We start from the raw sequence: 26,333 nt of genomic DNA, 5'->3' as shown, positions 1-26,333 counted from the left end.
ACGGCACCACTGCACTCCAGCCTAGGCAGCAGAGCGAGACTTTGTCTCAAAAAAAAAAAAAAAAAGTCAATACGAATGAACACATCCCATTAGATCCACCCTCCTTTTAATCTCCAACCACTTCTCTGTACACTTAAAGTTTTTTGAGGATTGTAATGAATCCAGTCTGTCTTTAGCTCAGCCTGTTCCAATTAATGTCCAAATGCCAAGGCGTGGCCCCGGAGCGCCCTTAGTTTGACTCCTTTGTCCTGGCAGTGCTGCACCTGACTTCCTGAAAACATCCTTACCTCCTGGCAACAAGATGTTCCAGACCCATTCTGATTGTTTCCTGCTTCAAGATATGGAATCAACTCTCCTCCAAATAATCCTGGTTCCTTTTAATGGAGAATGCTATTAAAGATCACAATCTGAGTGCTGGCTGCATGTGAGCGTGGAGCAGGGGAGGTGGGGAAACGGGGTAAGCGTGCTGCTTTGGTGGCAACAGAGACAGAAACATATTTTCTTGTAAGGTTGTGTTCATACTACTCTTTCCAACTTAACACTGCGTGCCTGGTGGGTTCCACCCACATTTCTCACAGTATGAGCCTTCAGAGGCCACTAAGACCTCCATGCAGACCTAAATAATAAGCCATAAATTCAGCCTTCACCTTTTCTCCCCATCCCTTCCTGTCAGGGGAAGGAAGCTGGGCAGAGATTATCTTCTGACTAGCAGAAACTGTGCCACCACTTTACTCTTGTAAGAAGGCTGCCCTACAAGGATTTGGTTTTCAACTGCTTTCTCCAACGTATATTCTATGGGAATGGGGGTGGGTGCATGATCAACTTTGTATTTTGCACGGATGCCCCTGTAGCTGGGTCAAGGCTGGAGGACAGGACAGAGGTCAGGACAGAGAAGCAAGAAGGTCACTCAAGAGTGGGCTGCGGGGCCAGGCGCGGTGGCTCACACCTGTAATCCCAGCACTTTGGGAGGCCGAGGCGGGCGGATCACGAGGTCAGGAGATCGAGACCGTCCTGGCTAACACGGTGAAACCCCCGTCCCTACTAAAAATACAAAAAATTAGCCAGGCGTGGTGGCAGGTGCCTGTAGTCCCAGCTACTCTGGAGGCTGAGGCAGGAGAATGGCATGAACCCGGGAGGTGGAGCTTGCAGTGAGCCGAGATTGTGCCACTGCACTCCAGCCTGGGCGACAGAGCGAGACTCCGTCTCAAAAAAAAAAAAAAAAAGAGTGGGCTGCGGCCGTCCAGAATGAGAGCCTTGAACCAGGGAGGCAGCAGTAGAGGTGGAGAGGAGGACATGGAGCTGGGGATTATTTGGTGTCTGGACAGAGGAGATCAAGGTGCATCCCATGTCCCTGGCCCTAGTCTCCAGGTGGAAGGAGGTGCCAGCCCAGGGAGAGAACAGTGGGAGACACAGACACCTGAGGGGCCTGGAGTCAGCTTGGTTTTGACCTTGAGCTTGAGGTGTCTCCATTCAGACAGAAATATCCAGCTGTCTGTTGGATGCATAGGTTAGGATGTCTAACACAAACTACAGGCAGAGGAAGCTCCCAGGCTCAGGCAGGTGGTTTGGAGCTGTCTGTTGCCAAGGAGTATTCTCCAGAGGCCGTCAACAGCTTGGGTTGTTTGCTTACACGGCTTGGGAAGACTTGGAGGCGCTTCTCATTCTCATTTTGTGTGAGTCCTTGCCAGGAATCCCTGGTGTTTTTACTTAACACCAGAGTTCCAACCCAAATTAGCAAATGGCCCAGGAGGTGGGACTCAGAGAGAGGGCTGACCACGTCTCTCCACTGCCAGCTCTAGAGAACAAGGTAAGGGTGTTGGGGACCTAGAATGTAGGCCACAGAGGCTTCTAGAGCAAGCCCTGGCCATTCCAGAAGATGGTTTCTGCCTCCCAGGGTCTCCTGGTAGGTTCTGGAGTGTCTGGAGGGACCAGTAGGGGTGAGGAATAGAGGAGGGTTTGCAGAGGAAAGATCTTCTCCCACCTCCCATGCAGCAATTTTGGTCGTGCTGTGGGGGTGCTGTGGGACGGGTCTGGCCGGAGCACCACCTGCCCTCCAAGACTCCGCCTTGGCCAGGGCAGCATCTGGGCCCACCCGCAGAGAAGGCACCACCGCCTCCCTCCCTCGGAGCATCCACAGGACTGTGCTCATCTGGGAGTGTTGTTTGAACTGCAGCCTGTTTTCACTCAGGGTCTGGACGTGGCAACTTGGATCCCGGTTGTTTACCTAATCTAGCGTTGGGTTATTTTTTCCCCTTTCCTGATTGCAAGAAAGTGCCAAATGTAATCAGCTGTCTGGGCCCATCGCTGTTCTCGGCTCCGAGCCAGAGAAAATCAGACCTAGAGAAGGATCGTGCCCGAGGCCAAAAGCTCACCCAGGGGCCTTGTTCCCAGCCTTCTTTCTCACCTTTCCCCAGTAGGGACCCAACCTCGAGAGTTCCATCTTCTCCTGGCCCCATCACACTCCGGGCTCATTCCCCTCTCCCAGCCTGAGCTCATACTCTCTCTCTTGCTGGGAGTGCCCTTCCCATTTCCTTACACCACCTGGGACCCCACCTGTCCTCACAGCTGAGCTCGGCCGTCATTGCTTCCAGCCCACAGTGACGGGGTCCTGGTCACCGCTGAGGACCAAGGTAGAATGTGACCAGACCCTGCCTTCCAGCAGCTTCTGACACAGGCGGCGGCGAACATGTGCGTTAACAATTACAGCCCCAACTGGAAGGATGAGAAATTCCTCTTCCGCGTTTAGAGAACATCCTCCAGCCGACTTCGCCGCTGCCTTCCTCAGTTCTCCCAGGCACTTCTGCCTGCCACCTCACCGCCACCCCGCCGCCACCGACAGCAGAGCCTCTCTTCCAGCCTGGGTGGGGGTGTGGGCTAGAGTTCCAGCTGCCTCCTGAAGTTGTTGGGAAATGACTTAAATCTTCCTTGCTCACTAGGGCTTGGAAGTGAAGTAAGTCAGACGTATGTGGATTAAACCTTGTGATCACCACCGACCAGCGCCTAGAGAGGATGTGCGACACCCGCCTCGCTGCGTGGGAGCATGCAGTGAGACCATTTGCACAAAGTACTTAGCATCTAGCACACGGTACTTCCTCAATAGGTCTAAGACGGCATTTCTGCATGTATTACATTCCATCCTCAGCCCAACCTTCACAAAGAAAACAAGACCAGCTCATGCTTCCTTCCATTCTCCAGGCTGGCGTGCAGTGGTGCAATCTCAGCTCACTCCAGCCTCAACCTCCTGGGCTCAAGCTAGCCTCCCACCTCAGCCTCCCCAGTAGCTGGGACAACAGGTGTGCACCACCACGCTTGGCTAATTTTTTATTTTATGTAGAGATGGGGTTTCGCCATGTTGCCCCGGCTGGTCTCAAACTCATGGACTCAAGCGATCTGCCCGCCTTGGCATCCCGACTGCTCGGATTATAGGTGTGAGCCACTGCACCCAGCCTCTGTTCTCTTCTTCAAGTACAAATAGATGCATGCACTGCTCCGCAGCCTTGTGCTCTAAATAAGTAGGGTTCACAGGTGAGGTCTTTTCTCATGGCCAAATTTTATAAATGTAGGCAGGGAAGAGGGCAAAGGTTTTCAGAGCCAGAGACGGCACAGAAGTTCCTAGTGATGTCTGGTACGTGTAACTGCCTGTCAGGTGGTGGATGGGAAGCTGCTGTGTGAGCAAATGTTTCTCTTCCTTCCCTTCCTCAACCTTCCATTCCTCCCCACACACCGCTTCCAATCTCATGGCTCCTCACCAGTCCTGGCCTCTCTGCCCCTCCAAAACATACCTGAAGAATAATTCCCCCCAAAAAGCAAAATGTGTGTACAAAGATGTTCATCACAAAATTATTTATAAAATGAGCCTCGATCTTCAACTATTGAGGAACAATTTAACTACAGCATAAAAAATGTTATAGAAGACTCTACAGATGTTAGAATGGATCAACATGAAGATAAATGTCTCAAAACACATTTATAAGCTGGTTCTAAGTAAAATAAGCAGAACATAAAACTGTTTATAAACACTGTGATTAGAAATAAGTGAAAAAATGTGTACTTCTCTGACTAAAGTTAGAAAGGGGCACAGATAAATGAAAACAATTGTGTAAGAGGAGTAGAAGGGGTTACGCATTGGCATGATTTAAATTCCTTTAATGTTACTGCAAAGTTATGTTAATAATAAAAATGTCATATAAAAATAAAAATGCCAGTCTTCTGTCCTATTCCAAGTAAGTTCATATCAAGATGATCATGGCTTGGAGTTACCTTCCCCTGGCTGTATATTTGGATCTGAAAGAAGCCTCCTGGGAAGGAGACCTCTTAAATTTAAGAGGAAACTCTAGGAGATGAGGTCTGGGACAGGGCAGAGTGGAGCAAGGTCTCTGCTGCTTCAGCACCTGGCATGTGCCCTTACAGGGCGGAGAATTCGGGCACCGGGGGCCCAGGTGGCCATAGAAGGCACCACACTTTTCTGGGCTCCTCCTATGGGCCAGATGCCCAGCAGTCAAGAGGTAAATTGGAGATGGTACCCAATCCGCAGTTGCCCCATTCCATGGGACACACAGAGAGACCAGGCTCAGTCCAGGCTACAGTGTGGGTTAAAAGGGCAGGAAGCGAGTCACTGAGGTCTCAAAAGACAAGGAGGGGCCAGACATGGTGGCTTCTGCCTGTAATCCCAGCACTTTGGGAGGCCAAGGCAGGAGGATCACTCAAGGCTAGAAGTTCGAGACCAGCCTAGCCAACATGGCGAAATGCTGTCTCAACTAAAAATACAAAAATTAGCCAGACGTGGTTGTGTGTGCCTGTGGTCCCAGCTACTCAGGAGGCTGAGGCACAAGAATCGCTGGAATCCAGGAGGCAGAGGTTGCAGTGAGCCAAGATGGCACCATTGCACTCCAGACTGAGTGACATAACGAGACTCTGTCTTTAAAAAAAAAAAAAAAAAGATGCCAGCCGTGGTGGCTCACACCTGTTATCCCAGCACTTTGGGAGGCCAAGGCAGGCAGATCACCAGAGGTCAGGAGTTTGAGACCAGCCTGGCCAACATGGTGAAACCCCATCTCTACTAAAAATACAAAAAATTAGCCAGGCATGGTGGCAGGTGCCTGTAATCCTAGCTACTTGGGAGGCTGAGGCAGAAGAATCACTTGAACCCGGGAGGCGGAGGTTGCAGTAAGCTGAGGTCACGCCACTCCACTCCAGCCTGGGCGACAGACCGAGACTGTCTCAAAACAAACAAACAACAACAAAAAAAGACAAGGAGGATTTTGTCTGGGTAGGACCCATGCTGGGGGTCGGGGTGCTTTAGGGGAGAAAGCATGGACTTTGCATCCTCACCTGAGATCCCAGCTCTATCACTTACTACCCAGGTAACCTGGAGCAAACCATTAATCTTAGTTTTCTCGTCTGTGAAATGGGCATTTAATGATCTCTACCTGAGTATTAATTCTCCTGTGTATGAAGAGAGGTCAGGGATCTGAAAGTACAATGCCTGCACGTGGCAAGTACTCAGTACATGTTGGCTTTCACACTTATTTTTGGTGGAGGTGGCAGGAAACCCAGGCAGCCTGTTCCAAGTCCACGATGCTCCCACTGAAACACGTGGTAGGAAGGACAGAAAAAAGTGCTATGAATCAGGACAAAAGACACTAGAGTCCCGGCACGGGGGCTCATGCCTGTAATCCCAGCACTTTGGGAGGCTGAGGTGGGTGGATCACCTGAGGTCAGGAGTTCGAGACTAGCCTGGCCAACATGGCGAAACCCCGTCTCTACTAAAAATACAAAAATTAGCTGGGCGTGATGGCAGGCACCTGTAATCCCAGCTACTCCAGAGGCGGGGGCGGGAGAATTGCTTGAACCCAGGAGGCAGAGGTTGCAGTGAGCTACGGTCACGCCACTGCACTCTAGCCTGGGCGACAAGCAAAACTCCATCTCAAAAAAAAAAAAAAAAAAGACACTAGAAACCCCAGGCAGGTTCCAGGAGACCCCAGGGTGTGTGCAGCCCAGAAAATTCCTCTGGGAATTGTTCTTTCTTCCAGTTTTACCCAGTATAAGTTTGCATTTTAACATCACCATCTGTGTCAGTAGTCATGCCACAGAACTCTAACTGTTCCCAGAGCTGGGTTATATCTCTCCAAAGGATTTGCCCTTGGGTTTGATAAAAGTCGAGGGGAGTAGATAGGTTACCCTGTGTAAGCTCTCTGATCAAGAGTAGCTTTGCAACCTCTTTATACTAAATGTGGCAACCCAACACCTAAACTGAAATGAGTAGCTAAAAGGAGTCCCTATGTGTGTCCTCTGCCTTGTGACAGGAAGAACACTGGATTAGGATCTAGGAGCCTGGAGCTGGGCTCATGTCCTGGTCCTTCTGGGTAGTACATGCCCTCGGGCAAGTGCCTTGATCTCTCTAGGCTGCAGATTCCATCCACATGATGAATGCTTCAGGCGTGATGGGCGGTTCTTGCCTCATCTACACATTGGGATCACCTGGAGACCTATTAACACCACAAGAAATGATGCCCAGACATCCAGAGAGAGCATAACATTTTTTAACTTTTTATTTTCTGAAACAGGGGCCTCACTATGTTGCCCAGGCTGGACTCCAACTCCTGGGTTTGTTTAAGTGAGTCTCCCACCTCAACCTCCTGTGAGTAGCTGAGACTGCAGGTATGTGCCACCATGCCCAGCTCAGAAACAGCCTATTCTAGGGGTGAGACCAGGACATGGGCATTTCTTTAAAGTTCCCTAGATCTTCTTTTTTCAAACTTGGCAACACATTGGAGTCACCTGGGGAGTTGTAAAGACTGTTGCCTGCGTCCCACCCCCAGAGAGTCTGACATAATTGATAAAGTGGGAGGAGCCTGGGCATTGGTGGGTTTCAAAGCTCCCCAGGTGATCTTAATGTGCAGCAAAAACACCTCTCAGCTGGAGGCATCTCCTCAGCTGGCCTGCATTGCGCTGGCTGCCACTTCCTCAGTCTTGTCAGACTTTCATTCCTGCTCAGAAAGACGTCCCTTGAGAACCTTGAGTAGAATCAAAGCCAGGAGTGGCCAGGGATGCCCAGGGCAGCTTGCAAAGCTGAGGCCCCTGCAACGGACCGGTGGGCCCTGGCTGGAGTGATGCAGGTTGGGCGCTTGCTGTCCTGGCCACCCCAGGCTGAATGAGAGTGCTGGCTGCAAACGGGGCTCGTGGGGCCGTGTGTCCCAGGCCATCATCCCTCCACAGGAGCCCTGGAGGCAGCTAGAAGGGCGAGAGCACAGAAATGCTGTTGCTTCAGAAGATGTGGGTTTTGATCTTGGTCTGAATCCTGGGTGAGTCCCTCATCCTCTCCACCTATTTAATTCATTTGTATACATGCTTTGCACCAGTATTGATCAAGCACTGTGCTGGGCCCTGAGGGAAAGAGGAGTTGGACACAAGGCCTGCTCTCAAGGAGCCAGGTATAGTTGTTGGTGCTGGGCTGAAGGTGGCTCGCTGGAGGCGGGGGGGGTGCATTTTAGCAAAGGATCAGAAAAGGCCAGCAGTACACATGGAAGGCTGCACCCCAAGTGTACCATGTGTTCATGTGTGTGTTGTCTGGGGCAAAGTTTCCAGGAGGAGAACCTTCAGGCCAAGGAGCAGACTGGGCAAAGACACAGAGCTGTAAAAGGCAGGACCGGGATGCTGCGGAGGGAGGCACAGACAAGGACCCAGCCACACCCCATGTGTGATGCTAAGGCTTTCGAGCTCTGTCTTGGGGACCCAACTTCCCAAACACATGATCCTGAGCCAAATAAGGTCACAGCCGCAGGATCAACAGTGCTTCCCAGTCTGCCTCCACCCGCTGTTATGGGACGCCCACGTCAATACCCCATTATCCTCAGAGTCCTCATGGTTGTGTCAATGCATATCGGGACAGTACTGTGGTGCCTGCCCCACCTCTGCTGTGCCTCCTCCCATTCCCTGCAAAGTTGTCTACCACCGAGCCCAGGGAGGGACACAGGGCCACTGTGGGTGGCTGCTGAGGCGTCTCCATGCTAGACTTCTGATATGATTTGGCTCTGCATCCCCACCCAAATCTCATCTTGAATTGTAGCTTTCATAATTCCCTCACATTGTGGGAGGGAGCCAGTGGGAAATACCTGAATCATGGGGGCCGTTTCCCCCACACCGTTCTCATGATAGTGAATAACTGTCACGAGATCTGATGGTTTTATGAGGGGAAACTCCTTTTGCTTGGCTCTCATTCTTCTTTCATCTGCCGCCATGTGAGATGTGACTTTCACCCTCCGCCATGATTGTGAGGCGTCCCCAGCCACGTGGAACTGTGAGTTCATTAAACCTTTTTCAGTTGTAAATTGCCCAGTCTCAGGTATGTCTTTATTAGCAGCATGAAAACGTACTAATACACCCTCTTTATGTGAGCCTCTGCTCAGCTGCCCTGTGCTCCTGGAGGCTCAGGGAGCACCCATGGAAACCATTCCACCCTTTTTGCCTTTTGGTCTGATTCCCCAGAGGCACTCAAAGCCACCTCTCTCTGTCAGACACCCATGCCCTGCCTTCTTCCCTTAGGACGAGCTCTCCCCAAGGAGGTTCCGTGGTCCCTCCTGGAAATGGGCCCGGCATCCAGAATCTGGAGACTCACACATACTTTTGACCGTGGGGAGCACCCAAGAAGCCAGACAGTGGCACCATCTGTTTTCCTTTTTAGATTAAAATAAAGAATGGAAAATTGAATATTTATTTGCCATCCTTGAGCAGGTCATGCCCTTGCACATCAAGGTTTGAGACTGAGTGAATGGCGGCGTCACCTCCACAGCAGCACCTTAGCTGTTAGCACTTCACAGCTTGAAAGGGTGTTCACTGATGTTTCCTCAGGAGACGCACAGCTAATGTATGAGGCAGGAATCGTTATCATTCCCATTTCACAGTGGAATAAATTGAGGCTCAGAGAGATGAGACGATTTGCCCAGGTTGCACAGCTAGGACAAATAATCCAAATCGAAGTTTTCTGGCTCCAAAAAAACTGGCTACATCAAACTGCTGACAGCATTTTTTAAACTATGAAGTGCTACGCAAATGGCAAGCATTAATAATTATTATGACTTCCACCTCCTGCAGCTTGGCTTAAAGCCCCGGTGCAGCCTGCACTTCAGACCTGCTGCACTGCACACACACCCCCTGCCACCCACCCCTCCCTCAGGAAGAGTCACCATCAGGAGTGGGCAGAGCTATGAGACTCTTATGCGCCCAGGATCCAGCCCCCAACAAAATGTGACTTCCCATCTGGTTTCACATGCATCTTTGTACTTTCTGGCTGTCCTAACTCTGGCATCCATCATTCCAAAGGAAGTGTGCAGGGAGTGGAGTGGGACTCACACGGGAAGGATGAGAGCGTCCAGCCTGATCTGCTGTGAGGTTCGGAGGTGACAGGCCCTGGGGGATGCTGCTTTGGGCATCTCAGTGGCCCAGGGCCATTCAGGCTTCTGACTTCTTTGAGTATAGCCTGAGCGCCTCCCCCACAGTTTGCCTTTGCCAGGATGTGAATTCCTGTTCCGAAAGTGTTAGGAGAGATGGGGTAATGCAGAAGACAGGGACAGGAAAGTGGGGGGAGGTTCTGAGGCTTTTGGAAGTCAAATACTCCCTAGGAAACCTTTCAATGTATAAAAGACTGAGAAACATATGGACTGAATTTTCCCAAAGAATACATATGGATTTAAAAATTAAAGGGCAAGGATGGGGGTTGGATTTTTTTTTCTGATTGGGTGTTTTTTCCCCCAAAAGTACATTTTGGGGAAATTTTACTGGAAGCCAAAGCACTTAAAACATCCTAACATGTTAACCAGACTTGAGGCATCCATGTGACCCATCACCCTACATGGCAGGTTAGCCGAGTGTCTTCCCCCTCCGTGCCACTGAGCCCACACCCCTGCTTGCTCTCCACCCAGGGGCTGCACATCCATTGGCAGAGGAAATGGTGACCACAGGTATTCCACCGGCCAGGTGGCACACCTCGACTGCGGCCCCCTGGGGGCTGCTTGCCTGGGTTCACCCACTGTGAGCTCCAGAATGTTGGTTAAATTCAAGTGGAGTCCAGTGGGTCTGACACTAACCACTTTCCTGACCTCTCTGGGCCTCAGTTTCCTCATCTGAGAAATGGAAATGATAATAGCGCTTATCTCATAGGGTTACTGAGAGAATTAAGTGGGGAAGTAAATGATAAACGCTTAGAACTGTGACTTGCAAAATTTTAAGTGCTTGCCATTCAAAAAATAGCCATATTATTATTTATAATATATATATGTATATATACATATATGTGTGTGTGTGTGTGTGTATGTATGTGTATATATATATATATGAGTACCTAGAGTGGGGCTCTTTTAACTCAGGATTTTATGAGGACTACAAAAGGATTCATTGTCAATTTATTAAATATTAATTGAGGGCCTACTGCATCAGTCAGGATGAGCTAGGTTATTCTGTGATAACAAACATCCCCACTATCTCGGTAACTCACAGCAGCAAAGTCCCTTTCTTTTGTTTTTGAGACAGAGTTTCACTCTTGTTGCCCAGGCTGGAGTGCAGTGGTGCGATCTTGGCTCATGGCAACCTTCACCTCCCAGGTTCAAGTGATTCTTCGGCCTCAGCCTCCCGAAGTAGCTGGGATTACAGGTACCCACCACCATGCCCAGCCAATTTTTTGTATTTTTTAGTTGAGATGGGGTTTCACTATATTGGCCAGGCTGATCTTAAACTCCTGACCTCAGGCGGTCCACCTGCCTCGGCCTCCCAAAGTGCTGGGATTACAAGTATAAGCCACCACGCCTGGCCAGCAAAGTCCCTTTCTTGCCAATGCTCTCTGTCCATCTCAGGTTCCAGGGGCTCTGTTCCACCTGCTCCTCGGGATGAGGGCTGACAAAGCCCCACCACCCTGGGAGGTATCACCCATCAATAACAGGACGAAGGGGGAATCAGAGCAAGTCACACATTGGTTCTTAAACATTCCTGCTGGAAGTACCAAGTTACTTTAATTTTCATTTCAGGAACCAAACCAAATCACATGGCTGTCTTAGAGGAGTAGGAGAGTGTAATTCTGCCATGTGCCCAGAAAGGGGAACACCAGAAATAGCAGCAGAGAACTTCAGGGAGCACCACAAATCAGCAACTGCTCTAGACGCTTTGGGATATATCAGTGAACCAAACAGACTCCCTGCCCTCATAGAGCTTACCTTCTAGTGAAGAGAGACAGATAATAAAGGTAATAAGTTGAAGGCTGCAATTTTATTTTATTTTATTTTATTTATTTATTTATTTTTGAGGCAGAGTCTCACTCTGTCGCAAGGCCCAGGCTGGAGTGTAATAGCATGATCTTGGCTCACTGCAACCTCCCCTCCTGGGCTCTGGCAATTCTTGTGCCTCAGCCTCCTGAGTAGCTGGGATTACAGGCATGCATCACCACAACAGCTAATTTTTATATTTTTAGTACAGACAGGGTTTCACCACATTGGCCAGGCTGGTCTCGAATCACTGACCTCAAGTGATCTTCCTGCCTTGGCCTCCCAAAGTGCTGGGATTATAGCCATGAGCCACCACGCCCGCCCTAGGCTACAGTTTTAAATAGGATGGTCAGGGTGGGCCCCATTGAGAAGGTGAAATTTGAGCAAAGACTTGAAGGAAGTGAGAGGGTGAGCCACACCAATATCTGGAGGAAGAGTGTTCTAGATACGGGGGATAGCCTGTGCAAAGCCCAAAGCCTGGCGTATTCCATGAGGTGGGGGAGGGAGGGAGGAAAGGCAGGCATTTGAGAGTGAGAGAGAGGCCAGGCCCAGCAGGACTTCATAGCTGAGGATGTGGGCTTCTACCCTGATGTGCTGAAGGGCCACTGGAGAGTTCTGACTTAAGATTTAAAAGGATAACTGGCTGCTGTGTGGAGAACAGACTGCAGGGGAAGCTTGGAAACCAGTTAGGAGAGAAATGCTCATTCAGCCATTCTCTGTGGAAAGAACACACATGACCCAATTCTCTGCGGCAGGTTTGTTTGTTAACCCTGAAATGGCTGGCACTTGGTCAGCCTTGCTGGCCTCTCCATGCTGGGCTGTCTGTAGGTACAGTCTTGGGCAAATGTGCTCTGGCTGTGGGGGCAGGATGTATTCTGTGCTACTCATGGGTGAGGGGTGGCTAGGGGGATGTTGCAGGGTAAGGACATTGTTAGTTTAAAGCCTTTTGAAAAGAAATGTTTCTTACTGCTTTTTTTTGAGACGGAGTCTCGCTCTGTCACCCAGGCTGGAGTGCAGTGGCACAATCTTGGCTCACTGCAAGCTCCGCCTCCCAGGTTCATGCCATTCCCCTGCCTCAGCCTCCCAAGTAGCTGGGACTACAGGTGCCCACCACCACGCCCGGCTAATTTTTTGTATTTTTAGTAGAGACGGGGTTTCATCGTGTTAGCCAGTATGGTCTCGATCTCCTGACCTTGTGATCTGCCTGTCTTGGCCTCCCAAAGTGCTGGGATTACAGACGTGAGCCACCACGCCCGGCCTCTTACTGCTGTTATTTCCTGCGTGGATTTAAATCAGACACCTCCCCTAGCAAAAACAAAAAAACTCCACTTCCTCCTGGAAACCCTATTCCCTGTTCTCAGCAACAGAAGCCCAAGACCTACTGAGTCACATGGCAATGTCATAACCTGCATCTTATTTAGGATGAGAAAGAATCCCTGCGCAGAGAGGGTGGCCTGTGTCCACTGGCCCTCAATGAATATGTATTTATTGCTTCTTCCTAAGGAGAATGTGAAGGGATGAGAAGGATCCTAGATGGGCTAGATGCCTGGATCAGTGTCTAGTTCTGGTTCTGCCACACATAATAACTGGCCTGGCCTTTGTAGAGCACTTTCAAATGCAGGATCTCACTCGAGGCTCACAATAGTGCTCTGAAAGAGGTGATGCTGTTATCCTCATCTCAAGAAGCTAGGTGATGTCACACCTGGTAAGTGAGGGACGTGAGATTTAAACCAGGTTTCCTGCCTCTAAAGCCTAGGATTGTTTCACCAAATCACACAGCCACTAGGAGCACCCCCATGTAACCTGAGTTACTCCTCCCAGTGAGCCCCTCCCCTGTGGATCTGGGCTGGCCCTGTGACCAGTTTTGACCAAAAGAACTTAGTGGAAATGACATAATGTAACTTCTGAGACTGGGCCTTAAGAGATTCACAGCTTCTTGTAAGTCTTTGTCAGTTGAAATTCTCCCTCTTGAAAACATGCTGTGAGGTAAGAAATGTAACCATCCCATGACCATCAATCTGAGAGGAAGTTCAAGCCACATGGAGGGGGAGAGGCTACCTGCTGGAGCACCGAAGCTTCAGCCATACAAATGAAGCCTTCCAGGCCAGCCAAGCCACCAGCCAAATACAGCCAAGTAAATGGCCTCAGCCAATAACGTGGAAAAGAAGAGCCACCCAGCTGAGCCCTGCCTGAATCCCTGACCCACAGAATCATAAGAAAATAAAATGATTATTGCTTTAAGCCACTAAATGTTGGGGTGGCTTGTTACACAACAATATAAATGATCACAACCCCTTCATATGGGAAGAGATGAGCAATAGTCAACTTAATTCCTTACTTCCCCCTCTCTCCCCTTCTTCCCTCTCTCCTTCCTTCTTTCCCTCCACAAATGTTTGTTAAGCACCTACAACATGCCAGGCACTATGCTAGATGCTGTTACAAAAATGAACAAGGCAGTCACTGCCCTTCAGGAGCCTAATGTCTAGTAGGAGAGGCCCTGTGTACACACACATATACAACAAACAGGATCACGAGAAATACAAAGCACTCAGGGGTATTCAGTTTCACCGAACACAGGTCAGTAGAGGCTTCGCAAAGAAGATGCCACTTGTTGTGTGGCAGGCACTGTGCTGAGAGTCAGTTATCTGAACTGTGAGCTCTCTTTTGCTCCACCCTCAGCTCAGCAGTGCAAGCTACACTTCCATAAACATGCCTTCTGTATCGTCACATGAGTTATTCAGATATTGAATGTGATAAGGCCAGGCCGGATCTACCTAGTACACATCAATTTAAGGATGCCCTGATCCCTGCCCACTCTGCCCCCTTGATAGAATTCCATTGGCAAACACTCTTAAAGAACTTTTGTTGAACCAGTTACAAACCAATCCAACCAAGTTTTTACCTGGACAGCATTTCTTCATCTTGACCTTGAAGATGTAACAAGAGTCTTTGTTAAGGTCCCTGTTACAGTCCAGAATCTCCTTGAGTATAAACCTCACTGATCCTCCAGTCTGGTGATGACTGTATTATTAAAGGAAGTCAGACCATTTCCCCTGCTAAAGTCTTACAAATTACATATTTAATAATCTTTTCAAAAGATTTTGCCAAGGTTTGGTTGTCAATTTTGGAATCTACCTCTCTTTCTATTTTTAAATTTAAACTTTAAAAAATGGTTGAACTGTTTTTTGAAAGTTGCTTCAATGTCTGCCAGTCTCCTGGCACCTCCTGCTTTCTCCAGGATACCTCAAAGAGGACCAAACAGAGTTTGGGTATCTTTGCAGCCTCTCTCCATGCTCTGGGATGTATCTGAACCAATTCAAAGGTGCAGGGCACTCCCTTCCTGTGTAATAGGATGATTTCTCGAAGTATTAATGTGGGTGTGTTCTCACTGAAATGTCCTGGTCCTAAGATTGGTGAAAGCAGCTGGGTCCCTATGTGTTCCTTCCCATGGGGAAGTTTTGCACAAAGAGGCCAAAAGCAGAAGTACCTACTTGACTATCTATTCCTGGTGTTGGTTGAAAGAGTATGATAAATATTTTTAATGGCAACTGGAAGAGTAAGACAGAACTCCCTGAGGCAAAAAAAAAAAAAAAAGAGAAAACATCAATCAGAGTGGGAGGGAGTGCTAAGGAAGTGGTGAGAGCTGGGTTGATGGCTGCATGGTGCCCTGGGGATGGGCATAGGCAGCAGTGTGCCCCATCCCAGCAATAATTTTCACACCCCACACATGGCATTGAGACAGAGAGAACCTTCAAGGGACCACTCTGGGTTTGGACAGGACAAAGTGGCTCTGTCATCTACTAACATCCACAGCCATAATGGCCTGGAACTGTGTGACCTTGGGCAAGTTCCTGACCTCTCTGGGCCTCTGTTCCTCATCTGAAAATGAGGGTGGTAGCATTCCTTGTCTCAGGATTACTGTTAGGATTAAATCAGTTAATACATAGAAATACTTAGAACCATGCCTCACATGTAGTGTTATGTTGTTGATGATGATGATTGTTTTAAGGTGCAGCCCCTGAATTCTGGAGAAAGGAGAGAGCTTTGGTAATAATTTAAATTGGGTTTCCTGCCAAGCTGGTAAGGAAGTTCAAGGAAGACTCCAAGCTGGCACTGGGAGTCAGTTTAAGTCAACTTGAAGAAAATAGAGAAATGTAGCTGGGAGTAGTGGCTCACATCTGTAATCACAGCACTTTGGGAGGCTGAGGCAGGTGGATCACTTGAGGCCAGGAGTTCAAGACCAGCCTGGCCAACATGATGAAACCTCGTCTCTACTAAAAATACAAAAATTGGCTGGGTGTGGTGGTGCATGCCTGTAGTCCCTGCTACTCGGGAGGCTGAGGCACAAGAATTGCTTGAACCTGAGAAGCAGAGGTTGCAGTGAGCCAAGATCGTACCACTGCACACTAGCCTGGGGGAAATGCCTCAAAAAAAAAAAAAAGAAAAAGAAAAAAGAAAAGAAAAGAAATAGAGAAATGTGACCTTTCTTGCACACTTAAATTTATGAACCAATATTCTCATCTTCTCCACTATCTCACTCCTGTATCAGGTTACAATGTCCTGTTAAAATTATGTTTTATCTTTCAGGGAACAGAGAGCGCCTGAGTGGGCTCTGTCATCCACTAAGATTTCCCACCTTCCCAAAGCAGCCGGTCTACCCTTTCTTATTCATCTTTTCTTATTCATCATATTAATCTTCTTCCAAACAAAACTGTGATGGAAAGACTTCCTAAAGATGTCTGCATCCTAATCTCCAGAATTCATGAATGAATGTGTTATGTTACATAGCAAAGAGGATGTAGATAGAATTAAGGAATGCAGAGAGAATTAAAGTTGCTAATCAGCTGCCCTTAAAATAGGGATGGTGGCTTGGGTTATTCTGGTGGATCCTACCACAAGGGTCCTTATAAGTGGGAGAGGGGCGTGGTGGCTCACACCTGTAATCCCAGCACTTTGGGAGGCCAAGGCAGGCAGATCACTTGAGGTAAAGAGTTTGAGACCAGCCTGGCTAACATGGTGAAACCCCATCTCTACTAAAAATACACAAATTAGCCAGGCGTGGTGGTGTGCACCTGTAATCCCAGCTACTTGGGAGACTGAGGCACAAGAATCTTTTGAGCCTGGGAAGCGAAGGCTGCGGTGAGCCAAGATCATGCTACTGTGCTCCACTCTGGGCAACAGAGCAAGACACTATCTCAAAAAGAAAGAAAGAAAAGCGGGAGAGGGAAACAGAAGAGGGAGAGCCCAAGAGATGGCAGAGTGGAAAGACATGGCCCAACATTTCTGGCTGCGAGAATGTGAGGAAGGGGCCATAAGCCAAGGCACATGGGCAACCTCTAGAAAGCTGGGAAATTCAAGGGAACAGATTCTCCCTTAGAGCCTCCAGAAGGATGGGATGCAGCCCTGGTAACAGCTTGATTTTCAGTCCAGTGAGACCCATGTCAGCCTTCTGACCTCAGAGCGGTAAGATTATACATCTGTGATGTTTTAAGCCTCTAAGTCTGTGGTAATGTGTTTTCACAGCAATAGGAATGAATAGACAAACAACACCACCAATATAGAAACAATAATCAAACAAAACACTTGTTTTTGCAAAGCTCAGCTTTAGCTTTTCTGACACTGTTTTTGAAAGTTCTTATCTTTCTCCTGAGCTCGTCTTTTCTTCTCTGCCCCTGGTCCCAGAACTGTTGCAGGTTCTTTTGCACTAAGAGCTCTCTAAGAAGTCCTGTGTTTATTTAAACATGTCCCTCTCCTTCATGGAGGTCATTGCTGGTATCCTCTGGGCACTCCCTTTTCTCCTCACATTTCTTGTCTTTGTCTCTGCAGTCACGCCTTCCTTTCCTCTGGACTTTCTGAAGTCCTGTCCTAAGGCTTGGTGCGTGGGACTGACTAGTTAAAATCCAGTGCCAAGTGCTCAGAATATCAAGACACAACAAAGTCACTCAAGATCCATTGGGCAGAATCTCCTGAAATTGCTTTTTTTTTTTTTTTTTAAGATCTAAAAGTCAAATATCAGTAATTCTATAAAAGTTCAACATAAGAAAAGAGAAGACAGGCAAATAATTACAGGTGTGAAAAATATACCACAGAAACAAGAAGAGGTGTCATGGTGGAGGGGGACAAATACATAAGAAAATAGTAATGAGAAATGCTATGGAGAAAATAGTGGCTCACACCTGTAGTCCCAGCACTTAGGGAGACCAAGGCAGGAGGGTCACTTGAGCCCATGAGTTCGAGACCAGCCTGGGTAACATGGCAAAACCCTGTCTCTACAAAAATATACAAAACTAGCCAGGCATGGTGGTGCTTACTTGTAGTCCTAGCTACTTGGGAGGATGAGGTAGGTGGATTGTTTGAGCCCAGGAGGTCAAGGCTGCAGTGAACCATGGTTGTACCACTGCACTCCAGCGTAGGTGAAAGAGCAAGACTCTGTCTCTTAAAACAACAACAAAAAACCCTCAGCCCTGCAATGGGGCACACCTGGGAGCCCCTTTGGATTGGGTGGTCAGAGAAGGGCCCTGGGAGGCAGTGACCTGCTGTGCTACGCTCAGGAGCTTGGCCAGGACCCTGTGGAATACTCAGGGAGCCAGCAGGGGACGCTAGGCAGGGGAGGACAGGGCCCAGTCCCTCTGTGGCTCACTCACTCTGGAGTGGGTGTGGGGATGTGCTGGCAGGGCCAGTCCAGGAGCCTAGTTAAAGGAGGGTCCTGTGGCGGCCCATGCATGAAATGATGGTGGTCTACAGTGAAACCATGATGGTGGGTTGGGGAAGAGTGGAAGTACTTAGGATGGGGAAGAAGCAGGACTTTCGGTGATTGAGTGTGTTGGGGCGGGAGCAGGGGAGGAAGAGGGAGGTGAAAGGGATGACTCTGATTCACTATTAAGGGACTGGATGGTTGTGCTACTCTGCAACACAAGGAACTCTGGGAGAGGGGGAGATTGGGTGGCCAGAGACGTGTGGAGATGGGGATGGAGGAGCTCACAAGCAGCAGTTCTGGAAATGAATGCTGAGCATGGCAGCTGGACAACAAGGTGGCCCAATGGCCCATGCCTGCAGTCTGCACACCCTTGGGTAGTCTCCTGCCCTTGAACCTGGGCTGCGCTCTCTGGTTTTCATGGACACTAAGAGGGAACAGTCACCTCCTCACAAGATCTGCCATCAGCACTTTCTGATTTTTTGTGCTTGATCAAGATCAAGTCTAGAGTAGCTGCCCCCAGAAGGAACCATTTGAAAAGATTATTGAGGATTTTCCAACACTCTGCTTCCAGAAGAATTAGATACCCCGCCTCCTCTGGTTTAATCCAGACTTTTGGGGTTGGCTCCACAGGTGACTTACATAGGAAATACATGGGACTTCTCCAAGGTAGAAGTTTTTACGGCTGCGCCTGGCAGCCTTCACTGACCCTCACCCACATAGACAAGTGGCCACAGGTACACTCCACTCAGTCACCCCACACTCCAGAGGCCTTGGGTAGACTTTCATGTGTTCACAGACAGATGTAGCTTTTCACAGTCTTCACATTCACACGCTCAAGTACAAGGTCAGTCCCTGCCGATGCAAGTTACAAGGAAGCACAACCTGTGCTAGGGCAGCCAGTGCATCCCTTCCAGCTGGCCAGGAGCCCTCAGCAGGCCTGAAAGCTGGGAGGAGAGGTGCCCAGCTAGGTGGAAACAGAAGGGAAGGTTCAGGACTACGGGTGATCCTGGCAGCTGGCTTGCTCCTGGAAGGCCAGGTGGGACATCTGCAAGGTAAGGGCCTGGACCCCGGGCAGAAATTGTAAGTCTCTGGTCTTCAAGGCCTTTAGGAGATGAGAATGTTGAAGCCTCAGTCTTACCAACTAAACCTCTCAGTACCAAGAGGGCCTGGCCTGCGAGGTAGAAACCAAAACCCCCTCTAACACACACACATGCACACACACACCTCTAAACATTCAAGTGTACAGATGCTAGCACTGTACTAGCATTGTTTCTGCAAGCCTGAGAGAAGCTGAGCTCTGTTTCCATTCTCCTCTCACATCTGCCTGGTGGGAATGCTCTAAGAGGGGCTTCCCAGACTTTGTTGCACATTAAGATCACCAGGGAAGGAAGCTTTCACAAATCTTGATGTTCAGGTCACTGCTCATGCCAATGAAATCGAATATTTGGGTATAAGACCCAGACATCAGTATTAACTGGTGACTCCTATGTGCAGCCAACTTCAAGAACTAAAGATCTTTGATGGTTGTTGTTTTTTTTTTTTTTTTTTTTTGAGACACTGCCTCACTCTGTCACTCAGACTGGAGTGCAGTGGCGCAATCTTGGCTCACTGCAACATCCGCCTCCCAGGTTCAAGTGATTCTCCTGCCTCAGCCTCCCAAGTAGCTGGGACTACAGGTGTGTGTAATCATGCCCAACTGATTTTTTTGTATTTTTAGTAGAGACAGGGTTTTATCATGTTGGCCAGCTGGTCTCGAACTCCTGACCTCAAGTGATCTGCCCTCCTCAGCCTCCCAAAGTGCTGGAATTACAGGCATGAGCCACCATGCCCAACCCAAAGATTTTTATTCATCATCACACACGGGCCTGTGGTGGAGATTTTTAAAAATTGAGGTGAAATTCATATAAAGTTAATCATTTTAAAGTATACGATTTAGTGGCATTTCGTACATTCACACTGTTGTGTAACCATCACTTCCATCTAGTTCCAAAACATTTTCATCACCTTAAGGAGAAACCCTGTACACATTAAGCAAGCATTCCCCTCTCCCCCTCTCCCCTTAGTCCCTGCCAACCACAAATCTGCTCTCTGTTTCTATGGATTTACCTATTCTGTGTATTTCAAATAAGTAGAACTAGACAATATTTGACATTTTGTTTCTAACTTCTTCGCTTGGCATAAGTTCATCCATGTTGTAGCATGGATCAGTACTTCCTTCTTATGGCTGAATAATATTACCCTGTATGACTAGACCACATTGTATGTATCCATTTAACCACTGATAGACATTTGGATTGTTTTCACATTTGGGCTACTGTGAATAATGCTGTTTTGAACATTCATGTACAAGTTTTTGTTTGAATCTCTATTTTTGATTCTTTGGGGTATTCTAGGAGCAGAATTGCTGGGTTATATGGTAATTTGATGCTACTTTTTTTTTTTTTTTCTAGACAGGGTCTGTCTGTAGCCCAGGCTGGAGTGCAGTGGCAAGATCATGGCCCACTGCAGCCTTGGCCTCCTGGGCTCCGGTGATCCTCCTCCCTCAGTCTCCCAAGTGGCTGGGACCACAGGCGTGTGCCACCACACCTGGCTAATTTAAAAAAAAAAAAAATTGTAGAGATGGTTTTTCCCTATGTTGCCCAGTCTGGTCTCAAACCCCTGACCTCAAGTGATCCGCCTGCCTCAGCCTCCCAGAGTGCTGGGATTACAGGCATGAGCCACCCACTTCTGGCTGATGCTTAACTTTTTAATGAACTGCCAAACTGTTTCCCACACATGCTGCACCATTGTACATTCCCACCAGCAATGTACAAATGTTCCAATTTGTCCACATCCTTGTTAACACTGTCTGTTTTTCATTTTTTTATTATTATAGCCATCTTTGTAAGTGTAAAGTGGTATCTTATTGTGGTTTTAATTTTCATCTCCCTAATGAGGAATAATATTGAGCATTTTTCTTGTACTTGTTAACTATTTGTATATCTTCTTTGGAGAAGAGTCTATTCAAGACCCAGATATTTTATACCTCCTAATCCTCATAGCACCACTGAGAGGAAAGGATTGTTCACATTTTTCTAGATGAAGAAACTGAGGCTGAGAGAATGCCCCAACTCCAATTGATGACAGAAAGCAAGATCTGCCGATGCTTGAAATTCATACCATACACACACCCCAAATATTCCAGTGTGCAGATGCTTGTGCCAAATGAGAAATACAGTCAAAAAGCTACAGGGGGCCGGGCGCAGTGGCTCATGCCTATAATCCCAGCACTTTGGGAGGCCGAGATAGGCGGATCACATGAGGTCAAGAGTTCGAGACCAGCCAGGCCAACATGGCGAAACCCTATGTCTACTAAAAGTACAAAAATTAGCCAGGCATGGTGTCAGGCACCTGTAATCCCAGCTACTTGGGAGACTGAGGCAGGAGAATCACTTGAACCCAGGAGGCAGAGGTTGCAGTGAGCCAAGATCATGCCATTGCATTCCATCCTAGGTGACAAGAGCAAAAATTCCGTCTCAAAAAAAGAGCTACAGAGTGTGGAAGAGGAGGGGTAAGCACAAAAAAACCGGAGCCCCTGAGGAGCTCTACGGGTAGAGAGGGAGTGGGGTTCCATATGGGTTTGGAGTGACAGAGTGAGAGAGACACATTAGAGAGACCAAGCGTGAGTGCCAGGAACCAGCAAGGCATATTGAAGGAGATGCATTTTGTCAGGCCTGTTTCTATAGCAAAGAAAGACACAGCTGGCATGTTCAGCAGGGGGCCCAGGGTGGAGGTCACTCAGGTTTTATACTCTGGACTCCTTTGTGCCCTGAGAATTCCCCAGGCTTGGCCACAATCAGCTCCAGCTGCTGATTCTGGGATGGACTCAGCCACAGCCTCACCCAGGTCACACAAATGGAAGTGGTAAGTCAATGCTCCACACAGGCAGCTGCTACAGCTGCAGGAAACCTGGAGGTGTGAGTCGATGTTTCTGTTAGACTCTCAGTTTCATCAGAAATCAGTGCCAGAAAATGGCTTTGCAGCTGTGTGTGTGTGTGTGTGTGTGTGTGTGTGTCTATGGGCTCCAACACCCTTTAGAAGCCTATCTTTGTACTTTGAACTCTAAGAGGTGCAAAGTGAGATTGAGGGGTAAGGAGGGATGAGGGGGAAGGAGTTCTGATGATCTGAGGCTGGAGGAGAAATAAGGACCAGACCCGCCCTCAGGCCTTGGAGAGCAGCCTTCAACTCTGGAAATGATGCCGAAATATTTCAGCCTCTCTCTCCTGGGGTTTCCTGTTTCCTATTTGGTCTCTGGTTTCCAGGCAACACATGAATACCCCCAAACTCCTGAAGTGTATGGGTCTCCAAATGTCCTTCTTCCTCTAAAGCTCACATCTGTAATGAGTTTCCCATCTGCTCAGTCGCCCAGGGCAGCCCATCCATTCTGCTGTCTCCAGAGACAAAAGCAATAGAAGATGCTTGTGGTTTGAGGTGTGTGTGTGTGTTTCTACCCTCCCCCCCACCCTGCCACTTTGTAGATTTCTCCAGTTTAATGAGTCTTCCTGCAAAGTCGGTTTGGCTGAATTGCATTATTAGGGTGGGGAGCAGGCAGGAGATTTAGGGTTTGCTGATTTGATGCAGTAAAGAACTGAGTCTGGCAGGAGCCCAGCAATTTAGAAGAAAAGTGGGGGAATAAGCCCTAAACTTGACCCACTGGTGAGCTATTGGCTGGCTTTCTCTCTCTCAGGAGAGAGTGGAGGGGCTGTCTTCAGGAACTCTGGTGGGCTTCAGGGGACTTGAAACTTCCTTAGATTTATGATAAACTGGATTCATGATTCACTCCCACCAGATTCAGAGAACCTGGTGGGAGTGAAGTATAAAATTGAAGGGGGCAAAATTTTGGGGAATTGCATTAATTTTTTATTTTAGTATAATTAATACATAGCAATTGCATTAATATTGGCATAATAATAGTACTTCAAGGCTTAGAACAACAGTCCGTTGTCACTCTTATCCAGCTCTGAGCTCCAATCTCAAGGGCAACCTATTTTTAGTTTTAACTATTTGTAAAAATTTACCTTGGGGAGGGGTGTATTAGTCTGTTTTCACGCTGCTGATAAAGACATACCTGAGACTGGGCAATTTACAAAAAAAAAAGAGGTTTAATGCACTCACAATTCCACATGGCTAGGGAGGCCTCACAATCATGGCAGAAGGTAAAAGGCACTTCTTACATGGTGGCGGCAAGAGAGAGAATGAGAGCCAAGCAAAAGCGGTTTCCCCTCATAAAACCATCAGATCTCATGAGACTTATTCACTACCATGAGAACAATATAGGAGAAACGGCCCCCAAGATTCAATTATCTTCCACCGGCTCCCTCCCACAACTTGTGGGAATTATGGGAGTATAATTCAAAATGAGATTTGGGTGGGGACACAGAGCTGAACCATATCAAGGGGCAAAGCAAGGTGACTGAATAGAATCTCCTAGTAATTGTCCCTGTGCAGGAACATCAAATTGAACAACTATCCACACAAAAAAACACCTTCTGAAGAGCTACAGATGCACTGGAGAGGGTAGGAAGGACAGTCTCACATTGCCTAAACCACCCCTACCCCAACCCCAGGCAAGACGGTAGGAGACAGAAACTGCCTGCTCGGGGAAGAAAAAGGGAAGTGAGTGTGGAACTTTGAATTAGAACTTAGTGCCTGCCCCACCACAGTGGAACAAAGCTCCATGAAGAGCTCCTGCAGCCTGAAATTCCAGGCTGGGGCCCACAGAGGGAGAATTTAGACTTAGCCCAGGGTAGAGGGGAATCTACTGCCCAGGCAGGAGGAGCTAGAGTCCCTGTCCACTTGATCACCAGGAAACTAAAGTGGCATCAGGCCCCAAATAAACTTCAGTGGCTGGCAAGCAGGCTTTAGAAACCATGGTCCTTGGATGAGACCCAGTACTGTGCTGGTCTGAGAGGCCATTGGTTGAAAAATGACCCAGTATTCAGAGGTAAAGCCAGCTGGACTTCCTGGGTCGAGTGGGGACTTGGAGAACTTTTCTGTCTAGCTAAAGGATTGTAAACACACCAATCAGTGCTCTGTGTCTAGCTAAAGGATTGTAAATTCACCAATCAGCGCTCTGTGTCTAGCTAAAGGATTGTAAATGCACCAATCAGCACTCTGTAAAAATGCACCAATCAGCACTCTGTCTAGCTAAAGGATTGTAAATGCACCAATCAGCGCTCTGTGTCTAGCTAAAGGATTGTAAATGCACCAATCAGCACTCTGTAAAAATGCACCAATCAGCACTCTGTCTAGCTAAAGGATTGTAAATGCACCAATCAGCACTCTGTAAAAATGCACCAATCAGCACTCTGTGTCTAGCTAAAGGATTGTAAATGCACCAATCAGCACTCTGTAAAAACATACCAATCAGCACTCTGTAAAATGGACCAATCAGCAGGACATGGGCGGGACCAAATAAGAGAATAAAAGTTGGCCACCGGAGCCAGCAGTGGCAACACACTCAGGTCCCCTTCCACACTGTGGAAGCTTTGTTCTTTCACTTTTCACAGTAAATCTTGCTGCTGCTCACTCTTTGGGTCTGCACTACCTTTATGAGCTGTAACACTCACCACGAGGGTCTGCAGCTTCATTCCTGAAGTCAGCGAGACCACAAACCCACCAGAAGGAAAAAACAACTCTGGACACACCACCTTTAACAGCTGTAACACTCACCGCGAGGGTCTGCGGCTTCACTCCTGAAGTCAGTGAGACCACGAGCCCACCGCAAGGAATAAACTCCAGACACATCTGAACATCTGAAGGAACAAACTCCAGACACACCATCTTTAAGAACTGTAACACTCACCGCGAGGGTCCACGGCTTCATTCTTGAAGTCAGCGAGACCTAGAACCCACAAGAAGGAATAAATTCCAGACACAGTATGACATCAGTGGTGGCTGCCACAAAAGTACCCATGTCACCCCTCCCCCAGCTCCAGGCAGTGCAGTTCAGAGAGACTCCCTCTACTTGGGAAGAAAGAAGAGTACAGGAGATTTTGCCTATGAATCTAGTGTCAGTTTTGCCACAGTAAAACAAAACACAGGGCTGAACCCCCACCTGGACATACTTCTAGACTTGTCCTGGGACAGTAGGGAATCCATCACCATGGCAGGAAAAACCCAAGTCCCAGCCTGCTTCACCACCAGCTGACCAAAGTGACCTTGGCCTTTGAATAAATATCTGCAGTATTAAGGCAGTAGCAGCTGCAGGCATTGAGCTAGCCCTGGTACTGCACTGGTCAGGGAGACTGTAGGCTTTGGTATGACCTAGCATAGTGCCAGCTGCAGAGGCCATGGATATGTCCATGTCAGCCCTCCCCCAACTCCATACAGTGCACAGCAGAGACAGAAGAGACAGAATCTTTCCACTTGGGGTAAAGAGGGAGGTAAGCAAGGACCATAGTGTGAAAACTCAGGGAACTATCTCTGATTTTCCAGAACTACATCAGGGCTGGCAATCTCGGAGTCTGCAAGACTCATAGTGAACCTTGGCTTAGGGCCCTCTCTACTGCAAAGTGGCTGCACTGACCACAGGTTTAGTGAACTCAACAGGTGGTCCCTTTTGAATTATTCGAAGGCTCTCTGAAGAACAGATACAAACAAAGCCAGACAGTGAAGTCTGGAATAAGTATCTACTTCATCAATGCCCAGATATTGATGAATGTATGCAAGCATCAGAAACATTCAGAAAATATGGTCTCACTAAATAGACTAAATAAGGCACCAGTAATGACCCTGGAGAGATGGAGATGTGTGACCTCTCAGCCAAGGAATTCAAAATAACTGTTTTGAGGAAGTTCAGTCAACTTAAACACACACACACACACACACAAAGAAAAAAACAATTCAGAAATTTATCAGAGAAATTTAACAAAAAGACTGAAAATTTGAAAATAAATACAAATCCTGGACCTAAAATATATAATACGATAGATCAAGTAAAAAATGCATTTGACATCTTCAACAGAAGAATTGATCAAACGGAAGAAAGAATCAGACTATTTGAAAATGCAGAGGAGAAAAAGGAAAGACAAACATGAGAATTAAAAAATAGCTTCAAAAGAGCAAATGTAAGAGTCATTGGCCTTAAAGAGGGAGTGGAGACAGAAAAAGGGGTAGAAAGTTTATTCAAAGAAATAATATCATGGAGTGGAGAGAAGAAAAAAAATAATATCAGAAAACTTTCCAAACCTAAAGAAACTTATGAATATCCAGTTATGGGATGGTCAAAGAGCACCAAGCGGATTGAACCCAAATAAGACTACCCCAAGCCATATAAAAATCAGACTCTCAAAGTTCAACAAGAAAAAGAGGATCCTAAAATGGCAAGAAAAAAGAAACAAATA

This window comes from Pongo pygmaeus, chromosome 1 (genome assembly GCF_028885625.2).
Source record: "Pongo pygmaeus isolate AG05252 chromosome 1, NHGRI_mPonPyg2-v2.0_pri, whole genome shotgun sequence".
Lineage (NCBI taxonomy): Eukaryota > Metazoa > Chordata > Mammalia > Primates > Hominidae > Pongo > Pongo pygmaeus.
Note: the sequence above shows the minus strand (reverse complement) of the source record.